This window comes from Carlito syrichta, unplaced genomic scaffold (genome assembly GCF_000164805.1).
Source record: "Carlito syrichta isolate Samal-C Ts95f unplaced genomic scaffold, Tarsius_syrichta-2.0.1 Scaffold316292, whole genome shotgun sequence".
Classification (NCBI taxonomy): domain Eukaryota; kingdom Metazoa; phylum Chordata; class Mammalia; order Primates; family Tarsiidae; genus Carlito; species Carlito syrichta.
The window spans coordinates 115118-123887 of record NW_007260388.1 but is presented as its reverse complement, the minus strand read 5'-3'; the positions used below and the strand labels follow the sequence as shown (position 1 = coordinate 123887).

The 8770-nt window shown below is 41.6% G+C and overlaps 1 pseudogene; it reads left to right on the top strand.

The window, feature by feature from the left end:
- Positions 1-439: 439 nt before the first annotated feature.
- On the top strand, positions 440-1192 carry LOC103276652 (annotated as a pseudogene).
- The last annotated feature ends 7578 nt before the right edge of the window (positions 1193-8770 follow it).

Here is an 8770-nt window from a genome sequence, read left to right as displayed (position 1 = left end):
AGTATGAGCCAGGCTCGGTGGCTCAGCCTGTAATCCTATGCTTTTGTGAGGCTGAGGTGAGTGGATTGCCTGAGCCCGCAGGTTCGAGACCCGCCTGGGTAGGTGAGACCTCATCTCTACAATAAATCAAAAATTAGCCGGGCATGGTAGCGCGCACCTGTAACTCCAGCTACTCGTAAGGCTGAGGCGGAAGGATCGCCGGAGCCCAGCAGGTCAAGGCTGCGGTGGCCGGGAGCGGCCACTGCACTCCAGTCTGAGCAACAGAGTGAGACTCCAACTTTAAAAAAAAAAAAAAAAAAAAAAGTATGATTTTGGTTTTTAAAATATACAAGTACATTATCTGTATAAATTCCAACAAAATCAAATTTGCATCTTACTTTTTATACTTTACCTTTATGTTTTTTAAATCTTTATGGAAGATGGCTGTGACATTTTAAACATGAAGGGTCTGGTCACAGTTATACCCAGAGGAGACTCAGACCCGGGCCTGGCCTTGGTGGAGCGACTGGTAAGGCAGGGGGCTGCTGCTGTGCTTCTGGACCAGCCCAACTCAGGTAGGGAGGCCCAGGCCAAGAAGTTTGGAAAGAGCTGCATCTGCCCTAGCTGACGTGACCTCTGAGAAAGATGTGCAAGCAGCTCTGACTCTAACAAAAGAAAAATTTGGCTGTGCAGATGTGCCTGTCAACTGTGCAGACATTGCAGTGGCCATCAAGACATACAACTTAAAGAAGAGCCAGGCTCATACCTTGGAGAACTTCTAGCGCGTTCTCAATGTGAATCTCATAGGCGCCTTTACTATGATCCACCTGGTAGCTGGTGAGATGGACCAGAAAGAACCAGACCAGGGAGGCCAACATGGGGTCATCCTCAACACTGCCAGTGTAGCTGCCTTTGAGAGCCAGGTTAGACAAGTTGCATACTCTATTTCCAAGAGAGGCATAGTAGGCACGACATAGTAGGCATGACATGCCCATTGCTCAGGATCTGGCTCCCATAGATATCCGGGTGATGACCATTGCTCCAGGTCTCTTCCAGAGAAGGTGCACAGCTTCTTGGCTGTGCACCTGTGTCCTTCCCCAGCCAACTGGGTGACCCTGCTGAGTACGTTCACCTGGTACAGGCCATCATCAAGAGCCCATTCCCCAATGGGGAGGTCATTCGACTGAATGGAGTCATCCGCATGCGACCCTGAAAGAAGAAAGCAGAAAAAACACACACTCCCTCTGCCCTTCTTTCCCTGGGATACTACTCTCCAGCTTGGGAGGATGCCCAGTACCATTTTGTAACTGCCCACCAGTCACCCTCTGTGCCTAATAAAGTCTCTATTTCTCACAATAAAATAAATACATCCATTCATGCTGGTATAAACCGTGTGTGTGTGTGTGTGTGTGTGTGTGTGTGTGTGTGTGTGTGTGTGTGTTTTTAAGTGTTGAAGGGTATTTGATCATAGGAAAATATTACCTTTTATTTATTCATTCCTATATCTAGATATGTTTCCATCATTTTCCTTTTTTCCATGATTACAAAAAATGCTGGAACAGACACCGCTATGTATAAGACCCTCATGTAAACATACAGAAGGTTGTCTACTGTGTATACCAAAGCATAATTCCTAGGAGATAGAGTAGGTACATTTTCCATTTTCTTTTTTTTGAGTTGAGATCTCACTCCATCACCCAGGCTGGAATGCAGTGGCATGCTAGGCTCTGGTGATCCTTCCACCTCAGTCTTCCAAGTAGCTAGAACTACATGTGTGCACTACCACACTCAACTAATTTTTTATTTATTGGAGAGACAAGGGCTCGTCAAGTTGCCCAGGCTGGTCTCGAACCTGTGGGCTCAGGCAATCCACTCGCCTCAGCCTCCCACAGTGCTGGGATTACAGGCAGAGCCACCGAGCCCGGCCTCCATTTTCTTAGATGTCGCCAAATTTCTCTCCAAAATGCCCTTATCAATTGACATTTATGAGAGTACCATTTCCCCTACAACCTTGCCAACAATTAAGATAGCTTGTCAGATCGCTCAGTATTATAGATTCTAAATCCATCCAAGTTGCTGCGAAGTTCATAATTTTGTCCTTTATGGCTACGTAATATTCCATCGTTTATATGTACCACATTTTTTTTTTCTATCACAGAAACAAAGAACTGAGTATCACATGTTCTCACTCATAAGCTGACCTAGAACAACTTTCATAGTATTATAAGAAAGGGATTAGCAGCAGTGGGAAACTGTTGGGGGGGTCACACCTCATCAACAAGGGTACCTGCATAATGAACATTTGTATAACTAAACCTGAATTGTACCCAACATATTTTTTTTTTTAAAAGATAGCTTGTCTATTTAATTTTGCCAATGCCATGGCTGGGAAGTGGTCTCTCTCTGTTTTTTTTTTTCTTCTTTGTTTTCGCTGAGCTTGAGCAACTTTTTATTTATTGACCATTCATATTTCCTCTTCTGGGAATAAATTAATTTTTAAATTCTTATTTATCTTATCATGTGTTGTGTGTACTAATTCCTGGACTATTTAATGTGTCTCCCAGTCTGCTTTTAATCTTTTGCCAACAGAAGTTTTTATGTTTTCTGTATGCATTTCAAAAGTTGAAGTAGTTTAACTTGTTTCTTTTTCTTTATCATTTGAGCCTTATAAGCTCTTTTTTGAAAAAAAGGTTTTCTATACTCTAAGATTATACAGATATTGTCCTTTATTTTCTTTAATCATTTAAAAAATACTTTTTACATTTCGCTCTACTGGTGTATATGTAAGGTGTGTAGCATGAAGTAAGGATCTAATTGCATTTATACTGCCCCTTTTCCTGCACTGCCCAACCTCAACACTGTAAGTTTTCTTTCTCTTTTTAAGTTTTGGAGTCTCAAAACTCACACACTCACGGCCACCACAGCCTTGACCTGTTGGGTTCAGGTGATCCTTTCGCTTCAGCCTTCCAAGTAGCTGGAACTACAGGCATGCACTATCACACCTAGCTACTGTAAGATTTTTAGGATATAGTTTCTGCCACCCCAGAGCTGGCCTGTCCTCATCTTAGTTTAGTGGTTTTTCGTATACATTTCCTTTGGGCCAGAAGGTGACCAAGTGATATGATTTCAATTGATTAGTGCGTATCACAATACACACTAGTATAAACATGGAGTGACAGAGAATAGTCCTGAAATTCCATTTAAATAGTATGGTCCTATCTGCTTGACTGGTACAGACTGTCTCCCACATGTATTCAATGTAGGTGTTTTGGGAATTTTAATGTGTCCTCCAAAATTTATAGATTAAAACACACATCCCCAGTATCTTAGAATGTGACTAGAGATCTGATCTTTAAAAAGATAATTAAGTTAAAATGAAGTCATTAGGGCAGTCCCTAATCCAATCTGACTGATATCATCATAAGAGGAGAAAATTGGGTTACACAGACAGACACTAGGAATTTGTGTGCACAGAGGTGAGACCATATGAAGACATAAAGAGAAGGTGGCCATCTGTCAGCAAAAGAGAGAGTCCCCAGAAGAAATCAACCCAGCAGACATCTTGATCTTGGACTTCCAGCTTCCAGACTGTGAGAGAATAAATGTCTATTGTTGAAGCTGCCCAATCTGTGGCCTTTTGTTGTGACATCCCTAGCAGGTTAATACAGTAGGATAATTCCCAACAAAGATGGACAAAGATGCTTGTAATTACATGCAGTTAGACTTAAATCACTCAACATGAATTTTTCACTATGGATAGTGAAAAATTTATGAGTAATTCATACTACAAACTCACCTGGTCAAAGGAAGGCAGCCAAAGAAACTGTATGAAGGTCCATTAGAATCGTTTATTTCTCAATAAGTTGGGTTGTTGTTTTTTTTTTCAAGTTAGCAGGCAGGAGGTGACCAATCACAATAAGCTGTATTAATTTCCTACTTGCCACTATAAAAAAAAATCACCACAAATGCCATGGCTTAAAATAACACAATTGCATTATCTTATAGTTCTGGAGATCAGAAACCCTGAAACAAGGCATAGACTTGACAGGGCTGCCTTCCTTCTAGGTTCCAGAAGAGAATCCATTTCCTTGCCTTTTCCAGCTTCTAGAAGATGACTAGTTTCTTTGGCTTGTGGTCCCTTCCTCTGCTTCAGTATCACCCTGACCCCTGCTTCTAGGGTCTCCTCCCTTTCTCTGGGTCTCTCTCTACCATATTTTAAGGACCTTTGTGACTACAGTGGGTTTACCTAGCTATTCCTGGATCATCTCACATCTCAAGGTCTTAGTTGCAATCACATCTACTAAATCCCTTTGACCATGCAAGGTAACATATTCACAGGTTCTGGGGACTAGGATATGGACTTCTTTGGGGGCCATTATTCTGTCTATTACAGTTGTAAAACAGTTCAGTGAAACAATTTTAAAAGAAAATAATCCCATTATGTTCAAAAGTAGAGAATTTGAAAAGAATGAAAGCATTGAAAACCTTCTCGCTTTTTAACTCAACAGAAGAGCTTTCAAATTAATTTTTAAAAAGCTGTCTATTAGTACCAGAAGTTTTCAAACTAGTTTCTAAGTCCTTGTTAAACTTAAAAGGTGTTGTTTTGGTTAATGTTCTGTTTAGTTTGAGCCCTCTGCAGGGCTTTTTTCCACATTCAGCTGGATTCCATCTGCCAATGTGCAAACGGGCCTGTTTTCACTTAGGCCATCCTCGCCTTGTGCAGCCCCAAGGCAGAAGTGTCCCAAACTACTGAAAATGCCTCCCTATCCCCAGCTTCTTCCACATCTTATGCAACACTGGGAGACGAGCTTCAAGTCAGAAGGGCAGCTCTGTTGGAGACATGGGGAGACAGTCACTGCTATGGCCCAGCATGATTCAGTTCCTTCGCTGCTTCTGCTATGGACCCTCTCAGGCAGTGTGAACTGTGAGTTCTTGCCACCAAAGACCTCCAGTGGGGGTACTCAGTGTCATGAACTGACGGCACTAAATTACAGCCCGCCTCAGGCATTGAAGACACACTGTACGGAAGCCGCCTGCAGGCAGACTGGGATGAACACGCCTGTACATTTGCCAGAAACCATACTGGGAGCTTCAGATACAGAGAGAGCTCCACCAAGTGCAGCTGAGTGATAGAGGTGGCAGAGCTGATTGTTCCAGAAGGCTGTTACATTCCCAAAGGGCACATGTTAGAACAACTCACTCCCCAGGCTATCGAGAAAGCATGTTTACCAGCAGCGCCTGCTTATGCTGTACTTCAGAGATGGCAAGATGCCTTCATCATCTGCGAGTGTATCTATAACAGATATAACTCTGAACATGCACACACGTAATCATGCACATGCATGCTGGGTGTGTGTGCATCCATGCATGCCTGTCTATCTGTCCACACCTGTGCATTCGTTCATTTATGTGTGAGTGTGTGTATATGAGCATGTCCTGCTTTTACAAAGATTCAAGAGGTACCAGAAGTGGGATCTTCCAACTGCCCTTCCAGCCTCTCTCACCTCTCCTTGATGATTCTCAGAGATGCGGGTTTCTGCCCGACACCAGCCTACCCAGCAAGCCACCCCTTCAAAGTTTGGGGAGGCAGGAAATGTCAGAGGCATGAATTCATTGCTCCCTCCAACAGTGAGGATTCTCCCAGCTTTTGGGAGAAGGTCCTCCATCCATTCCACACTCCCTAAACCCAGAGAAGCCATTGCTCCTGTCTCCATCCTAGAGCCCAAGATCTCTCCCCCAGCCAGGCAACAGTGCACAGAGTGGTTAGGCCCTGCATGTGACTCGAAGTCGGTTGTTTTTCTCAGTAGGTAACAGCTACTCCAAAGAAGCAGCTGAGATACAATCTCATTACATTCTGCAAACTCTTTTTTTAGTAATAGACTATTTTTTAGAGCAGTTCTAGGTTCATAGCAAAATTGAATGGAAAGTATGAGGGGAGGACCCCAAAAAACCCACGGAGTTATCTTTTGGAGGGCCGGCCCCTTGTAGTACTGGCTTCCCCGACTAGGTAAGTGTTCTAGGAGCCCATTGGCATCAGTGCACCAGCTAGCATTGTTCTGAGAGGCTGCGTTGCAGAGGAAATGTCCCGAGTTGTGGCAAACAGGTTCAGCAGTTTTTGACCCCAAATGGCATGACCTCCGTGTCCCACACTCTCTATTCACCTCATCTTGACCCAAGTGACTTTTTCTTGTTTCACAGATGAAAAAAGTCCTCAGAGGGAAACATGTTGCCCATGTGGAAAAGATGAAACAAAAAATGACAGAAGCACTAAACAGTATTAAGATAGACTAGTTCAAACACTGTTTTGAGCAGTGGAAAAAGCATCTTGATAGGTGTATTGCATCAAATAGAGATAACTTTGAAGGTGACTGAAGCTTAAACATGTAAGAATAAATACATAATTTTTTATAAACAAATTCTGGGATCTTTTGGGTCTCCCCATATAAAGAATGCCCATACAACCCTGCTCCTACACACATACAGCCTCCCCCACTACCAACATCCTCCACTCGAGTAGTACATTTGTTACAATCGAGGAACCTGCATGGATGCATTATTGTCACCCAGAGTCTGTAGTTTACATCAGGATTCACTCTTGGTGTTGTACATTCTATGGGTTTGGACACATATATAATGACATGCATCCACCATGATACCATCCTATGGAATAGTTTCACTGCCCTAAAAAATCTTTTGTGCTCTGTCTAGTCATCCCTTCCTCCCTCCAATACTTGATCTTTTTTAGTCTCCATGGTTTTGCTGTTTCCAGAGTGTCATATAGTTGGAATCATATGGTTTGCAGCCTTAACAGATTGGCTTCTTTCATTTGGTAACATATATAAGATTCTACCATGACTTTGCATGGCTTGAGAGCTCTTTTTTTTTTCTTTCATTTTTTTAAAGCACCAAATGATAATTCATTTTCTGGACGTATCACAGTTTATTTATCCATTCACCTACTGAAGGACATCCTGGTTGCTTCCAAGTTTTGGCAATTATGAATACCACTGCTATAAACATCTGTGTGCAGGTTTCTATGTGGACATGTTTTCAACTCCTTTTGGTAAATACCAAGGAGCACAATTGCTGGATTGTACGGTAAGAGTATATTTAGATTTGTAAGAAACTGCCAAACTGTGCTGACTCTGTAAAAATTTAGCATTTCTGCCTGACTTTATTTTTCATGAAGCTATTTATTAGTATGCCGTAATAGTAGTAATAGTAGGCGCTTGAAATCCTCATGGGATGGCACTCTTGATTCTTCCAGAATTCCCCAACTGAAGAATGTGGAAAATTTGTACAGGCTCCTGGCGTCTTCCTGACTCACATGTCTACTGGGAGTTAAGTGTTTCTTGTACATCTCACACACCCTTCAACTTTCACAAAACATCTAGATTTTACTTGATAACTTTTCACACACACATGAAAATTATTTGTTTTATAGCTTCCAAAGAGTTTAAGGGTCAAGGAGAGGAGATCAACACACTGTCCTGGAATGAGGATGCTGGGTGGTGGGCTAGGCACATTCAGAAAGCTAAACAATTTGTTCTCTATGGAAGATTCGTGGCATAGATGTTTCAGTGCCCCAGCAAAACGAGGGCCTTCTGAATCACATGGAGAAATTCAAAAATTCAAGTGATAGGTCCACAAATTCTATACAGCACCTTTTAAAAAAAGATCCTGTGAAAGAGATTGATTCACATTATTAACCTGATCTAATCTAAGGAGCATGTCATTAGCCTACTCTTCAATTGCACAGTAGCATAATGACAATATAACAACAAGAATATTGAGAATTTTTTTAAAATCGCTGATCCATTCATTTTTTTAAAAATCGTTCTGTTGGTTTCTCTATTCAGAGATAAAGAAGTAGAAACAAGAACTGGTTACCTACTGGTGTCCCTAGCAATACAGTGACATCACTCCCAAATAGACCACTAAAAATGCTAGAGTTTTTCATAAAAATATATTTTTAAGCACAGCTTAACTGGTATCAGAACAATGGATGCCTTGAAAGTCAGAAACTTTGAGGAAGCATTAATCTAGAGAGGAGAGCTAATGCTGGAAACATTGGTCACCTACAGTGGGCCATGTCTTGGTGGACTAGCCCAGGCTTTAATAGGTCATGCAATCACCAGGGGCAGGCAGGGTGAGGAGATGACTGGGAGAAACCTCACATAAGGTCAAGATCACTGAAGAACTGAACTGGAGAAAAAGAACCTGCCCCTCGGAGGGATCCAGGAGGAGACTTGCTTATCTCCATCTCTGCTCTGGGAGGAGCAAGAAAGAATTGTGCCACCTGAGAATTTCTAATAGCAAACCAAAATTCACACTACTTGGGAAGCTCTAAAGCCAACAATTTATATAAAGTGACACCAGGTTGGGAGTGTTCCCAGGAATCAAAAAAAAAAAAAAAGTAACACTTTATTTGACTCTAGGCCTCAAAGAATTATCACAGATCAAGTTCTAAGGAATACAATTTTAAAATTCCCTAAATTTGTGAAGAAACAAGCCACCATAAATGAAAATCAAGAGAAATCATAACCTACAGAATCAGACATACAAAGATCACAGATATTGGAAAAATCAACACAGAATATGAAATAAGTTTGCATGACAATTTTTCAAGAAATAAACGAAGTGATTGAATAGATGACAAAGAGATTATCAAAATATATCAGGCAAATTTGATAGAAAACCAAAAAGTATACCAGAAATGAAAAACAGAGGTGAATGCAGCACTGAAAGAGAGAGAGGTAGAAAATATAAAAGCAATTAAGAGACTTGGAGG